Source organism: Falco peregrinus, chromosome 11 (assembly GCF_023634155.1).
Source record: "Falco peregrinus isolate bFalPer1 chromosome 11, bFalPer1.pri, whole genome shotgun sequence".
Taxonomy (NCBI): Eukaryota; Metazoa; Chordata; class Aves; order Falconiformes; family Falconidae; genus Falco; species Falco peregrinus.
This window is the reverse complement of record NC_073731.1, coordinates 11849310-11866127: the sequence shown is the minus strand read 5'-3', so window position 1 is coordinate 11866127 and position 16818 is coordinate 11849310.

The window sequence follows — 16818 nt, the reverse complement described above, 5'->3', positions numbered from 1 at the left end:
AAACACTGTACAAAGAAAGCAAATCCTCCAGCTAAAAGCCTCATTCCTAGAGTCACCCAATAATACATAAATAGGACTACTTAGGCACACAGCATTTGTCCCCCACCCTGACTTATTCATCTATTTGTAGCGGATATGAGAGCTCGTGGGTGGCCTGACATGGTCCTCATTCAATTTTATTTAATTACTCACTTGATTTCACTTGAAAGAACTATTAAAATGGCATCTTAATTGCTCAGTGTTATGCAGAATCTCTTTCAAAGCCCATAAACTGTCAAGGATTAAAAATGATGTCACTTTTCTGAATTCTGGGTTCAGACAAGGCAGAGGAGAATCTTCATGTTAGCCAAAATAAATACATAAACACATAAAAATGCACAGTCCTTGAGGAGGGGGCCAACTCTCCCACTCCCACTATGCTGCACTTCTGCTGTAGCAGGATTTGGAAAAAACAGATTATAGATGAAGCACTACAGCCATAAAGGCTTAGGCAGGAGGGGAAAGTCATGTCTGGAATCCTCAGATCCTGGAAGATGGAGGTTCACAGCCACACCCCACTACAGCCCCCAAACGCATGGGAACTGCCATCCCAGGTCAGATGAAAGATCCATTGAGCCCAATATCCTGCCTTTGACAGCAGACAGAGCCAGATGCTTAGAAAAAGAATATAGGAAAAGAGTGCCTGCAAAGTGATTCCCTCTCCACCCCCCCAGATAGCCTCCATTTCCGGCAATCAGCAGTTTAGGGATTTCCTGAGCCAGATGTTGCATCTGGACCACTGCTTTTAATAGTCAAATAGAAATTAAGGCCCCGTTCTACCAAGAAAAAGATACAGGGTCTGGGCTGTACCTGCAGTCTGGCTAATGCAGTAGCAGTTGCAGAGAGTGGCTTTACTGCTTCTCTGAATTCAGAGGTTTCTTCCTGTTTCTGACTTTCACATATAAAAATGCCATAAATTCAGTATTAGGACTAAGGAATATTAGTAGCAGTTAGACTTTCTAAAGCTAGATTATGTTAGCAGTCTTATTAAGTCAGCTATTAGTTGTGTGGAAAGTCCTGGTTTTACATGCACAAACATACAACCAATGTCTGCAAACAGATGTTAACTGCAAGGCATATGGAATCTACCCCTTAAATACCTTACCTATCAGAAAAGTTTAGTTAGATATTTGATTCAAATGCACTTCAATCTAGCTGGGAATCAGAAAAAATAATTAAAAAAAATAAAGAGCTAAGTGTTGGTGTAGGAGCATGGGGCATTAGTGCAGTTGGCCTTAAGTTCCCTTGAACTGCTGCAGATTTGTTGCGCAGCAGACCTCCCACACATGGCTATAAGGACCAGCTCCCATGGATCCAGAAATAAGGTTAATTTTTACCTTTGCAGAAGGGAGAAAGTGAAGAAGGAATACTTCAGGAAATCAGATTTTCCTGTGCTCAATCTTCATGCATAGGATTGCATTTTCTTTTTTTATAACTGATTTGAAAGAAAAAATATCTTTTATTTCTGCCTTAAATAAGCTTCTCCTCCTGATCAAATGCTACCTACGTTACTTTTTTTAATTTTTATTTTTATGGAGTTAACTCAAAAATAACCGAACTCCGAAACCTGGCATGCAAATAGTTCTAATCTTAGTGTACACACATGTTCAAGCTTGAAAACAAACTAAGATAAAAATAAAGGTGTTGGCAATTCTGAATATGGCTTCTTGGCATCTGCTAAGACCTTTAGAATGTCCTGATTAAACTCCTCCATATTTTGTGCCTTGACATAGATATACCTGCCTGATCTGGATGCTGAGAAATCTCTACAAAGGCAGGAGACAATGCAGGAGAGAGATGCCCCACATCACAGCAGAACTTTGTTGATGGTGAGAGAAAAGAAAGAAGATATTGCCTAAATACAGACACACTGGAGAGTATTTTCTTCCAAGAACTGCAGCTCCCAAATACTTTTGTTGCATTCTGCTACTTTATATTCTGCAGTTATTAAGCACTTGACTCTCAGTGGTTCCAGTCCATCAGTTACTCAGTGTATCACAATATACGTTGAACTCATACCACATTCCATTCCAGGGAAACAAGAGCATCACTGACTAATTTTGTGACAATTTAGCTCCTGGTTAATCAGAGTATTTAGGTACATGTTCACCTTCAAGGAAGAAGGATGACACTCAGGTACCCAAGAGGTTTGCTTAGTCGGAGTTTAGACAGTTTGGAGTTTACCTACTCCAAAACCCAAAAGCCGTAAACCCTAATGCCTGTGCACTGGAGTTCCCAGCACCTTTAAGCTGCCCAAGGGATACTTGAAATTGAGATATCCCTCAAGATCAAGGTCAGACCTCCCATTAGGTAGGGATGTGCAGGTCTTCCCTATTTTCCCTTTATCCCTCAGGAGCCTTTAGAGAAGTCAAACACTTTCAAGGAGGTGGGGTCCTCTCAAAATGCTTCACTTCTCAAAGAGGGTGCAGGCAGTGAAAGTAATGCTCACTTTCTCCCAGTCCTCCCCCCTGCTTCTTTTGCCCTTCTGCCCAAACCCCCCAAACCTGCCGTGCACTCCACCATGCAGTCACTGGTTCTGCCATCCCTGTCCAGCCATGCAAAAGGAACGGAAGAAGGGAGCCTGTCTGCAGGGCTGGAAAGGGAAGACAAGGCAGATGGAGAAATCAAAATCAGCCCTTTCTGTAGACCCCTTTCAAGGACAGATGCAAGAGATAATCTTGCCCACAGCTTTTGGCATTATATTACATTTAAAATGCTATTAATTGATCTTGATGTTGTCAGTAAATTCTTTTAAAATCATGAGAAAATATCCCTATGTAAAAAGAAAATTGTCAGAGACTTTAGACATTGATATGGTGAGTTAGGATTGCCAGAAATATCCACCTGCATGTCACAACCTGTAACTCCTGTTAGAAAGTGCAGCAACACTGCAGTGTGTTACCTTACACGTGGGTGTGCAAGTCACTCCGGAGTGTATCCAGCCTGAGCCCTGCAACACCTATACTGGGCTCAAAGTTAAACATTAGCTAACATTAACATTAGTTAAACAGAATGGATAGTTCTGGGTACCAGTGAGGAATACACACATCAATAAAATAGATATTGGCAATCTTCAGGGCCCCTGAAACGTAACAGATCATCCATGGGAAAAGCCTTTTTGATCATGTGAGAAAACACACTTAAATAATCTCTGAACTTGCTGAGCATGAAGCATGGACAGCTTCTCAGAAAATGCTACCAATGCTGAAACATTTCAAAGTATATTTTAACTCTAAGTTGGATTTCTCATCAAGAAATGTAGTATTGAGAGCCATTGCTAGCAGACCAAAACAAAATACACTCTAGCATGTCTATTTTATACACTATAATTTGGCTTTTTCTCAGGCATGACCTAAACCCAGAAGAAATGGATTAGTTTCCTCTGTGCCTGTGTATGTGTATACATGGACACAACCACATACAAGAAGAGCAGTCATAACATGTTTTATCATTAAAAAAATAAATCCTCCTATGGGAAAATAATGCTGAAAGTGGCTTTTTCCATTTTGTTAATTAGAACTCAAATGGTTTCAGTGATGAACATAGCTCTCAAGTAATTAGTGTTTCTGTCTATTACTTACCTGATTTACATTCCATGTCAGTTAAAATTCAAGGAGTCATTTAGCTTTATGTCTTTTACTGGCACGGCACATGCTGACTGCAGACACGTAGTCACACACAGTCCTGTAAATACCACTCTTGTCAGGCGTAAGAACTCACTTTTCCAAAATGCAGTGATGACAATTCAGTTCAAACAAGACAGTCCAGTAACTGGGGTTACACTGTAATTGGAACGGTGAGTGGAAGCAGCATATTTTCTGACTAAGAAATTGCTGATCACTTTAGGCCTATGCAAAATAAGTGGAATAAACCCCCCTAATTAAAAACTTGCTTTAAATTACTACACAAAAGATTTTTTTTAAACTGATTTTTTCCTATTTTCCGTTTGCCAGGTGTTAAAAGGATTTCTGCTGCATTTGCACAGTTGATGGAGATCTTCAAGCACAAAGCTTGTAAGAGACATATAAAATACATCTCCTATTCTCAAATACAAGTTATTATTTTTGACTACCCCAAGTGAAAGCAATAAAATTTCCTACTCAGCACTTGAGGAATGAGTATCTGACAAGGAATGCAGCAGAATTGCCCCCAAATAACTTTGCCCTGACCCACCAAACACAGTGATAAAACAAATGAGATGGTTCTTCACTCCCCTCCTCCTTTTCTGAGAAGTCAGCATTCTCCACTGAAAATAAACCAGTGTCAGTAAGTGACAATTCTGGAATTCTCTCTGGGAGTTAAATCCCAGCTGAGACACTAAATCACTTCATGAGAATGTGTCCTATTGCGAAACATTTATATCAGAGTCCCATTGCACTGTCCTTGGGTGCATTCTTTTTTTAATAAAATAGACATTTTATTCCACTTGGGCACATCATAAAATTGCCACCAAATAATACTTCATGTGGCAGTTCTGTAATAATCAAAGAGACATGCTGGGTACATTATTCTAAATGTTAGTCCCAATCCTCCAGGCAAATACTAACGGATAGTAGCCATTTGTGTAGTCATTGGAGCATAAAAATGAACTTTTAAAACATCTAACACTTAAAAAGCAAACAAACACACACAATAGTTTGCTTGTCAGAGCACAAACAACTTCCCCACAAAACCTCTGAGAAAGAATGAAATGGCAAAAGTTTGGACAAATCCAGTTTAGTCATTATGTGTGGGTCTCTGCCTGCCCTATGAAATCTTGATGCTTTCTTATTTTATACTGGCGTGAATGCCACTGCACTAAAGGAGCAACAAAGGAAGCAGTAACATGCACAACAGGAGACAGATTTAGCAAACTAAAAAACATTACCTGTTTCCCTGCTAAGGACAGTGGATACCATAGCTATCAGTAGACATATTACACCAAAACTAGCAAAAAGTGATTGCAGAGACAAACACCAGATGTGTAAGTAACGTTGCAGATACACATACAAAACCAAGGTCCTCAAGCAAACAGGCCCATTTCTACTAGAAAAATAATGACACTATGCCATTGTGTTAACCTACCTCGTAGGAGGCAAAACCCTCTGACTTCAATCCACATAGCCATGATTCAAACTTAACTTGTCACCTGAACTCCAAACTTCCACTAAAAATGGAGGAACACATTGCCTTGGAATCATTGAACAATTTTAATGTGTCCTTTTCTGTTCTAATTAAGTGGTTGAAAAAAACCAAGCAGATTGACCTATGTATGCAACAAGACTGTCATCTCCCCGTTTTTCACTATGCTCTCCCTCTTCCCCACTTTCAGATGTTGAAACAGCATAATTCGATCTTTCCTTTTTGGAAACCAGGAACTTTCCTGCTTAAGGCAAGAAGAGCTGCTGCCCACCTCCTCACATTCAGGCCCTGGACAGCAAAATACCCCAGCTAACATGTCCTGTGAGCCTGCTGCCAAAGTCCAGGCAGTGATTCAGAGCTGCCCCATGGGACCAGCATGCTAGGACAGCTATTGAGCCCAGCATGACTTGATCTCACCTCTTCAGAGCCACATGTCTCACAGCACCCTCCAGCCATCCAGGCTCCCAAAGAGGCTTTTACCCATGAACCTAGAGGAACAAGGACAGCAGGACATCAGATGTTCATGCAGTGCTGTACTGATATACAACTCCTGCCATGCTCCTTCTGGGACCACCTGGCCAAGGAGGTCAGACACAAGCTCAGTTTTTTCCTCAGGTTGAAGAAAGCCAAGTCATGTACAGTAAGCCCAGGACAGAGTTTACCTCTGTCGCACTGGCCAGGCAATTCATGTGGGAGGAAAGAGTTCTGGTCTTGGTATCAGTGCCAAAGATCATTTGCAGCTTCTTTTTAATAAACAACATACATATGCCTATATACATATATTTGCATACACATATATTTAACTAATCAAGCTTTGGTCTTGTATTTCCTGAGGGTAGGTATCCTCAGCTTATTGTGGTAAGTGGTATGTGGTACTAATGAGCACTATTTACATTTTGAGGGAGTCATATCCATGTTTGTGCAGGCCTGACCCAACTGACTGTGTTCAATATGTTCTCAGCTTGCTGATTGCACTGGTCCCTTCTGAGGGCTGCAGGACCACCCCAAGCATAGCCAGAAAAGGCAGTGCTCCTGAAGCTCCAACTGGAGGTGCAGAATGTAAGTCCAGGCACCTCAAGAAGGGAGGGACTTGATGAATGTGGGACTGGGAGACAGCAAAGTGAGGTCTTTCGGGCTTTGTATTTTGGTATTTCCAGCTTGAACACCTATGCCCTTTGTGGGATTGAGCCTGAAGCTCTGAGTTCGCAGCAATATCTTGCATGTGCTATCAGATAGGAATGCTTCTTCTTCAAATCCAACCACCTACTTTTATTGTTACAAATACTTTTATCTAAATTATGCTGTAAACATATTTTCCCACATTGTTGTCAAGGAGCAAATAATATGAAGCACTACATCTATGAAAAAATCCATACACACAGAGTAATTTTTTTGTAAAGACTAACTGCTTTTCATGAGAATACTTAAGACAAAGGAAAAGGAACATGTGTACTTGCAGCTTGATGGAAGGATGAGGTGAAGGTAAATGATATGTGTAATTTGAATATCCTGTCCTTTGAAAACTGCTGCTTCTCCTGCTATTTATAATATGATTCAGTTCATGAAATGAACTAGCCTGAACACAGAAGACATTGGTATTGAGCAAACACTGTTTATTAGTCAACATTCATGTTCAGAGAAGCTCAGCAACATCTCTGCGACTGTTTGGTAAAAATCTGCAAAACTGCTTTTGAAGGACAGAATCTTCTTTTTTAATTGATCTGAAAAGTACCTTACATTCCTGTTTATAATACAAACAGTACAAATTACAATGGTAAAGTATTAGAGATCAATCAGTTGCAGGCTTCACAAAGAAACTATTAGTAAATTCTGTGAGCCCAAAACCTTTAATTGCAGTATTTGAAGATCATTGACTTCCTCTGATACAGTTATCTTAAGTTTTCAAAATCACAATGTCACTGTAACAATTTCTCGAATAGTTTTCTGCCTCTTTCCTCTCTCTCTATGGAGAATTTCCATCAAAATGTGTTGCTCAATTAAGCCTTCATGTTTATGCTGATTCCACATGTTAGACAGGAGACAAGAAGTATCAAACATATTTTTCAAATTGTATTGCCAGACATAGAAGAGACAGAATCAAGGTAGTTACCTTCATGACCCCATCAAAAATGACAGATTGTGATTTTGATGATCAAAGTGACCAGACTGATACTTCGTCTCAGTTAGGCAACATACTCTCAGCTCTGGCAAATCAACAAGACAAACAGCTGAACCAGTTTTCTCCCTCTCAGACACAGCTCTGCAATCTTATACGTCAGTGTGGTGGCTACGTTAAAGCACAGTTTCTCATAGGATATTACCACTAAGGAGAGGCACAGGGGAAACTAGTAATTGGTACTAAAACTGCCTGGTCTTTCACCTCTGTTGCTGGTAACTCAGCAGTTTTCCATTTCTGTGCTTGACGAGAGGCTCTAACTTCGGGAAAAATGTTCATGCACTCAAAGCTGTGACACACATTTCAGTGTTAACCTCATTTTGCTGAGCAGACATCCCTGCCTCAGTGCAGGCACTGGTGTTCACATTATAAAAACAGATCTTTAATGCTGTGCATAATGACATAAAAAGATCCCACGGCTAGAAGATTAATTCAGATAAGTTCAAATGGTAAGGCACACAAATTTCTCTCTCTCTTCTCTCTGCCTCTTCCTTGGCTGCTCAGCCTCTTAACAGAACCACCCACAGCTGCACCTTATCTACATTGGCCAACCTGCCGCCCCTGAAGTCAACCCACAGTTGTATATTATCAGTGCTAATTAACCCAGCTTCATTCCTCTACATGTGTCAATATTAAATTTTTTCACACCTGGCTCAAATATTCTGGGTATAAACCAAGAACTGCAGGGTGAAATTCTATGGTTTGTCCTATAAGCAAGGCTGAAAGAGATGAATATTAATAACATCCTCGGTTTAAAATCTACCAGTTCTTTAACCTCTAATCACAGTGCCACTAATATTTGGAAGAATTCTCTGATCTATTGTTTTCAGATTTTTAAACATTTAATAACATTTGAAACATGCTCCTATTTTTTAGTGTTTGCTTAATTTTTTTTTTCCTGACTTTTTTGGGGAAAAAAAATATCAAAAAACCAACCCAAAATTTCCCGCAAAAGATCTGCTTAAACTACTAAATATTTTTGCCTGCTTCAGATGCAACCCTGGTTTTATGCATTATTATAAGATAGTAGAAATATTTTTTAATTGCTTAACTTTGACTTTACCCTGAAAGACCAATGAAGTAGCTTTTTCCAAAGACAGAGGCCTTATTTTAGCAATCAACAGATACTTGAAGTGGAGCACGTGCTAAACATCTCTGCAGGCATCACTTACTGTGTTAAGGGTTCGCTCAACGTTTGAAGAAGTAGAATCCTAAAGTTAAACTCCAAAATCCATATTCAGTTAATTTTACAAATAGCGAACACAAATCAGCTCCCTCTGACATAGCTGACTGGCATTAGACCTGTTATATAATGTCGAAAGTAGATATACCATCTGAACTCATTTCCTTTTTGACTTCCCACATTCTAAATAAGTTAATGCATATCTTTTTTCATCACCTGTCTTTCATATGGGGGAAAGCAGAAGATAGAGATCTGTCCTACTAAGGAATCTGCATACAATTGACTTTCCAGCGAACCTCTATAATGTATAATTCATTTTCCAAATGAGATCCTGCCAAACCTGGAAAGTTCATGTGCAAAAACATCCTGATATAATTCAATATTTTATTCAACAAACTGATATCGTTACTACTCTTGGCCTTGTTTCCTAAGATATTGAAAATGTGTAATCATGATACACAGCTTCCCTTAATAATTTCTAAGCACATGGCCAATTTTGGTTGCATTTTAGGAGGAATGAGGATGTGAAATATATTCAGTTCCTACCAGGTTGTTAAACTGAACTGAGGAGAAGCTTCTGTTACTGCTCCACTGAAAAATGACAGCAGTATTAGACATCAGCGAATGCAAAACATTGTGGGTATCCCAGCTCTGGGAACAGGTTCGGTTGGCACTGTAGATCAGACAAGACCTACCCATAAGACACAAAGCTTTGCTGCTTGCAAAACTGTTTTCTATACAGTGATTGAGAGATTTAAATTATTTTATTATTTTTTTTTTAAGACAGAAGTGTTTGTGTAATTGCAACCTGCTGCACACCAAGCAGCTGCCTGCAGGTGCCATCCAGGCTGCAGGTTAATTCCACACAAAAGATTGCCTCTACCTCCCAAGAGCCAATGCTGCTGTTCCTGATCCCCCACTGATGAAGGGGAAGAGCTGGAGTCCTCCTACTCAGCCAGGCACTTCAACCTGTGAGCTATCATCTCTGTGCCTGGTCCTGTGAGTAGGTCCCACAACTAGCCCTCCCTCCTAAGACAGGTTGGAGTTTACAGCTAACCACACAAGTTGTAAAAATCGCTTGCAGTAACTTCATCACAATAAAGTCTGTGTTATTTCATTGCATTGTTATGGCTTTGGTTTGCTGTTGGAATTCTGCATTTCTACCTTCTTTTTTGTAAGTCAAGTTCTCATCTGCAAGCCAAACAATATAGAATTATGCTGTATCTATAAGGAGAAAAAAGCCACTAAAAAAACACTGAATTGAAAAATGACCCAGCCTTTATGTCAGGATTTTTCCTGGAACTGATAAATACTAGATAGACTGCAAGAAAAATTAAAAATAAACTTTAAAATATGGCTTTAGTAGCTAACCAATTTGGACAGTCCTGTGGAAACTTAGAAAATCAAGTTCAAGCCACAGAGATTTAAAATACAAAGACAGAAAGATCAGCTTCTTAGATTCCATAAACACATAGGACAAAATATTTGTTTTGACTGAAAGATCTCCCAATATATCTTTTTTAAAAAATGTTAACTTCCATAATACAAATTTGTATGTATAAAGAATAATGTACTCTTTATACCCTGACATCATCCGTCCCATATCTCTGATGAAAACCAATTGTACTATACGCCTTAAATATTTTGTCACTGGAAGTTCAGCTAGAAAAACAAACGCTTAACAATTTTATTGTTCAGTTCCTGAAAGAATTCTGGTTTTCATTAGAGCAATGACTAGTTATAAAAGCTGCTTTTCAAAGGCTATGTATGGTACCACAGACAGACATTAGGTACCTAAATGAAGCCCACAGTGAGAGTAAATCATGGCATAATTCCATCATCAGTCACTAGATATTTGCAAACAATTGCTGTGGAATTAAAGCCTCTGATAGCATCTACAGCATGGACAGTCAAAGCATTATAAAACTGATCATTCAATCACTTTCCCTGTGTTTTTAATTAGTCAGGATGACACAGGAGTGGCTATCTCTGGCATTTTGGAACACCATGTATAGCCAAGCCACGGCTTTTGGGATTTTGAGCAGGACTGAGGCTTATTGGTAAGAAAATTTAAAGATAAGCTTCTATAGTAAATAAACATGCGATAGTTTGGATGTAAAGATTTTTTTTTTTTAATATATAAAGAGTCTGGTCCCATGACAAACCAGTTTGTTACTTCAGGAGTTCTGCCATTGACTTGGACACAGAGTCAGGACATGACAAATCATTTAAGGTGCAAAAGCTGCATGTATGCCTATGCCGGGTAAAAGTGTGCTGCTACTGTTTCTCTAGCCTTCCCTTTCAGGCGCTGCCTGAAGTAAACTCTTGTCTGCTGTCTGAACATTCTCTCTAAATTTTTCACGGTTACTCTCATCTGAAAGGTAGATTTTATTGAAAAGTTTGAAAGTAAATATATCCAGCTGTTTCTTAAATTATGCAAGGTTGGGAAAAAGAACAACTTTTCCTACTGTATGAAGAAAAAAACCACCTTGCCTTTCTCTGCACATCTAGGAATGCCTGCTCTGTTAGATTTGAGGTGTATGTTGTTCTTATTCTGCAACATATACATGATTGTGCTGTGTGATTAAAAAAACCCATCACCAGTAACAGAAAAAAAATCACTTCTGATTGTATTCACTCTCCCCAAACACACATACAAGTAAGTGTAATGAAACTGTCCCTTTTTTCAGATTAAATTCTTTCTTCTACACTCTGGGTCAGTTTCATACAACTGGTTTTAATACAAGCAGGTAACCAGGCCAGTCACTTACTGATTTCAGTTCTTGTCCTAGTGGGTGGTAAAAGCTTCCTAGGAAACGCTTAGTGATTTTAACTTCAGCCTGACCTCCAGGCAGCTGAGTGCTCTCAGCATCTCGACAGGCTGAGCTTCTGCATTCACAGCTTCAGACGTGGTCACAATATAACACTATGAGGTGCTTTTAAAGTAGTTTTCAGGACTGCCTGTTCCCTTCTTCTGCCAGGGACATCAGTGAAGTAAAGCATCAACTTTCCATTAAATAAAAAAAAAAAAGGCAAAAAAGCAGGGCTCAGGCTTTGTGTCAGAACAGGAATGTGCCACCCAGACCTTCTGAACTGATGAGGCACCTTTGCTATTACCTGAGGGTGAAATAAAACCAGCCAAACTAGAAGCTTTTATCTCCCTAAAATACTGGAAAAAAAGCCCAGTATTACCAAGGGAGGCTGACCACGGCCATGCAGTGCAAAACATGCTGTAGGTCTGACCATGCAGAATCTATGTCTGCCTCAAAAGAAAAAAAAAAAAAAAGATTGTACCCTGTGACCCTATGTGCCTCCCTGCACGTGCAAACGGCAGAGCAGGGTACTTCAGCTAGAAAGGGCAAAGCAGAGCCAGGGAAAGGGTGTGGTGGGGACCAGACATGCTCAATAGTTCTTTATTTCTACAGCTGTATAGGAAATTTTAGCTGTTGGCAGTCTGCCTTGGCAAGCCACACCTTGTCACCCTTTCTGAGCAGAGAGGAAAGAAAGAAGGGGAGCTAAATAAGAGCCCTCTGTGAATTCAGCCACCAGTACACCCGGAGCCAGGGGTGTGCCGATACGTGGTGTCTGAGTACCTGCTTTGCTTTGGCTATGGGCTAGACATTTCTGCTTTACCCTTAAATTGACGAATAGCTGTTGGCCAAAGTGTTGGAATAGCAAACGTCGATAGGACTGTGAAACATATAGAAAGGCTAGATGCTTTCTCCTTCTCAGCATGGGAAAGAACTCAGCTGAAGTACTCTGCCCCATTTGGACTCTGCACTTCATGGATAGAGCCAAATGGAGATAGCCCTGAGGAGAGCAATGGAAACTAATCTGAGGTCCAGAAAACCTGACGTAGAAGGAAAGACTGAATAAACTGGAGTTGTTTAGAGAAAAAGCTTGAGAGTAGACTTGATAACAATCTTCAGTGCGTAAAGCTGCAAAAAGAAAAGGAACGGAACAAACTGTTTTCCACGTCCAGTGTGGACAAAATAAGTAATATGCCTGATTTGCAGTATGAGAAATTTGGGGAAAAGAGTCCTCTAACAAAGAAGAAAGTAAGACACTGGCTAGTTTGTCTGGAGAGGTTATGATGGGTGGTATTGAAGAACAGATCAGGCAAGTCTCTACGACAAGTGATGTTGGTTTAACTCATCCTTCCTTGGGACAGGGAGTGGACTTCATAACCTTCAAGATCATAGCTTGGGAAAACTCTAAATGAAATGAACTGCGTGTCATGGTCACACTACAGACCCTGAGACATCATACGTGAATGAAGGTCAGCAAGGACTGCACCATCCTGCCAGGCCAAATGGATTCCTTGGCACATCAGAGGAGGATCTTGGGTAATTCTCTCAGGCCATATTGTGTGTCAAACGTTACCTACTGAACTCACTCCCCTTTGCCATTCCCAAGTAATTTCTGCTTACCTGGGAGCTGATTCAGAAAAGACAGTCTTCTAGTCACTGACAGGGCCTCACTTGGCCTCCTTTCACAGGAAGGAAGAAGGGGTCTGGGAAAAGAAGTCATATCCTCACACCAGTTGTTAGAAGTTACAGCTTTTTTCATAGGTCAACATAATTCTCTTATATCTGCTTCCAAATTTGGATTAGCAAGGAACTGAAGCATCTTTACAGTGAGCACAGAAAGAAAGAGCTTGCTTCTTAGGTAAGTTAAAAATGAGGACTGAAGGGAGAGCTACATTCGATGTACCTCCTGTACAAGCAAAGGAGCCAAGACCCTTCTGGCCACACTCAGCTCAGGTGAATTCTCTCCTCTGAGCAGCCCAAAGACAGCAGGAATCCTTCCAGGAAGGGTCACCCCCCTTTTCTTCCTGCTGGCTAGACAATGCCCTAGCCCTCATTCAGCTCTGTAGAAAGCATTCTGGTGAGCCCTGCAGTTTAAGGAATGCAGGCATGTTAATTATTAGAGCTTCAAAAGATACGAGTTCCAGTGGGCTGGATTCCAGAGCTCTGAATGAAATGAAAACCTCATCTTGATCTCCCTTGGCCCACAGTGTGGGTTGTTAGTGGAAAAATAAAATAATTAAAATTGAGTACACACAGAAGATGTTTTACTAGTACAAAACAATAGTACACAGCTTTAGGAATATGGGATCATTTTAAAACAAAAGCTGTGTTGGGCAGCATTCCTTACACCAGCTTATGCATCACTGCTGTTAAGAAAATTCAACAGGAAGACTTCAGTGTAATGTTTACACTGCTCTCTTTTAAAACAGATGTAAGCACATCTCCCCCTCCTCTACTGTTTGTTTGGAGTTCACATCTCAGTTCCTGTGCTGTGACCACGCTATGCAGTGAGTGCCACTGATGCCAGTGAGATTCTGATGGCCATAAGCAAAACAGGATCATTTCAATATATTTCAGAACTGAGTTCCTCTATCTGTAGTTTCTTTCTCATCTTTCCTTACCATCGTTTCTTGCCTCATTCTCGCCTTTTACACAAGAGTATGTAAAGCTATTATTCTGCTGCTTGCATCCCCCCCTGAGGAGCCCTGTGAGAGAAGCAAGAAAATGTCAGATGTGTTTTATTCTTTGGCTGCTGAAACGCTGTGACTCTAGGCACTGGAAGTAGGAAGAGTAGCACAAGTATTTCTACACCTCTAGCTACTCAAGTAAGACAGCACAATCCATGACAGAAATTCAGAATTTGGTCTGTCCTTCCCAGGTTCCTGTTTAGGTTATGATTAAGCATCAGATGGCTCATCTAGTAAAGCATTAGATCAGATGGTATCTAAAGAAATATGAGGTGCAGGTGGCTGCACAGAAGGAAAGGAACAATAATTCTCTCCTGAGAGATTGAGCCCAGCCACCACCACAGTTGAATGCTGTAGAAAACCATAGAATATCATTCTGTACCCAAAAAAGTATTTTTCCATGGAGTGAGAAGAAATCATGTGAAGACTGACTCAGCCATAGAGGCACCTCCTCTCCAGTCCAGGCAGGGACACAAGCTTCTCCTTGCTAGCCCACTGGTGCAAGCTGTCTGAAGGTCAAAAGATGCAAATCTCCAGCTCTTTCTACTCTTCAGACACTCAGTTTGGTTTGTGAACAACAGAGGTTAAATAATTGCTATTTTTAAGGGTTAAAATCTCTACTATTCACTGCTAGTATGTGACATGTCTCCTCCTCTCACGATGGCTGCAGCATGTGTCTGAATGGATTTGGTGCAACTTAAAAGTCAGAGCTCTTAACTAGTTCTGTTTCTTACTTGCTGGATGGTCTGGGGCAAGTAACTTCAAATCCTCTGTGCTGCAGGTTCCCCATGTGAATGGAGTTAACACCTCTCTAACACCTCTGGAAATGGATGACTGAAAAGTTCTAGATGCTATTATTATTTCCTCAGTAGTTCTTAAAATTGCATGGCACCCTCTCACAAAAATACAGGTAATTTTAAAAAAAGTCAGGAAATTTCCAGCAGTTCAGACTAAGCAGAAGAAACACAGTCTGAAGCTAAGAATCTATCTAGTGAGAATCTGGAGTTTCTCGTTTAATTAAAATATAGACAGCTAACTCAAACTCTACTTCTTATCTCATCACTGACAATGACTAATTCACAGGAGTTCCCCAGCACCCAAACAAGGCAGGGTTTGCTGTGAGTGGGCAAAAGAGAAGTCAGAGGGAGGTCTCTCTGGGATTTATGAAAAACATGGATATTATGCTCTCAACATGTTCCAAAAACATCAAGGATGAAAAACTGCATTTCAGTATAGCCAAGAGTTCAGGTACTATAAAAGCACCATTAAAATGTACATTTATATTGCATCACTGGGGCAGAGCATCAAAGGATACACACTAGACGTTTACTTCACTGGCTTTTATATAGGCATTGCTATATCCTGGCTGCCCTAGGACTATCTCTTTACGACTTGCCTTTACTATCCAAACATATACATGAAGTGCTAGAAGTTGTTTCAGTGGACTGCACTGAAGAACATCATTCATATAAAAACAGTAGTGGATACTTTGTATTTGACTGAATAATTACCTACATAATTATGAATGAGCATGCAATTGTGAAAACTAAAAAAAATTAGGCTTAACATTTACCAGTGCAGGCTTTTCTAGTAGGGCTGTAATGGAAATCTGTTCCAAAGTGCAAATCTATGAAGTCTGGATTAAACAGTATAGTTAATCAACATCTGACAGTGGTAGTTGTGTGGACTCACCAAAGGAAAAGGACAAAAGCACCATTATGGAAACATATTACACATCTGTTGTGCACATAAGATTGAAAATCAAGAAATAAACCATCAAATCTGCCTTCTCTTACAGGAAAAAAGTTTGAACCAGGGTTTTCAAGCACACAAAGTATCTCTGATACTCACTACAGTACTGCATCCTGAAATGCCCAAGTTATTTTCAGTAGAATTTCCTATAAAATTGGAGCCTGTGTGATCACTCATTTTGTGTTCACCTGTGTATTCATTCCAACAATTTCTCAATGATATTTCCAACCAGCTTCTAACGCTGGTAGAATTGTGAAAGATAGCTGAACTCCTCCTCCTTTTTTTCCTGAAAATAGACAGATGAGTAGAGATGCTATCAGAGTCCTGGCTCTGAGAAAACTTGCAGTTGTGAGTTCAAGATATGAGAGAAGCCTCATGGGAGAAAGCCCTTATATAAACACCCCAATGATGGGAAAAGTTTTGCCTGGGGCTCACATCCTCTTAGATAGTGAAAGTCAATCACCCATGAGACAAGAAACTATAGGAAACTAGGCTTCATTAGTTCTGCTGGTACAAAATTACTTGTTTAACAAAATGGCTATTACAAGGTTTTTGAAGAAAAGCATTGTACTGTAGGCATGTGCAAGTCTGGATTATTTTTTCCCCTTTTTTCAGTAAGTGCTTCTCTATTAAACTATAAATTGTGTACCTAACTCACTAAAATACACAGTCTCACTGCTGTAAACAGGAAGGCAAATAAAATAGTGACCTATGAAGCACACAACATGAGACTTGAGCGAATGTTTACACAACCAAACCATGACACAAGTCATGAAGACACCAAGAATGAACAATTTAAACTACTTGCCTACTTCACCAACAAATGACACCTGATTTTTAACAAGTAAATCTTTAGCAGAACATAAAGGGAAAAAAGCACCCAAAATGAAGCTATTCAGATTTTTCTTTTCAGTAGTATTTTGTGTCCTAAATTTTCAGCAGTGGTTTTGCATGCCAAAATATCTGAAACAAGTTTTACTAACAGAGAATAAAACAAATTTTGAAAATACAGCTACAAAAACCCCAAGTCTATTCTGACATCTTACAGTT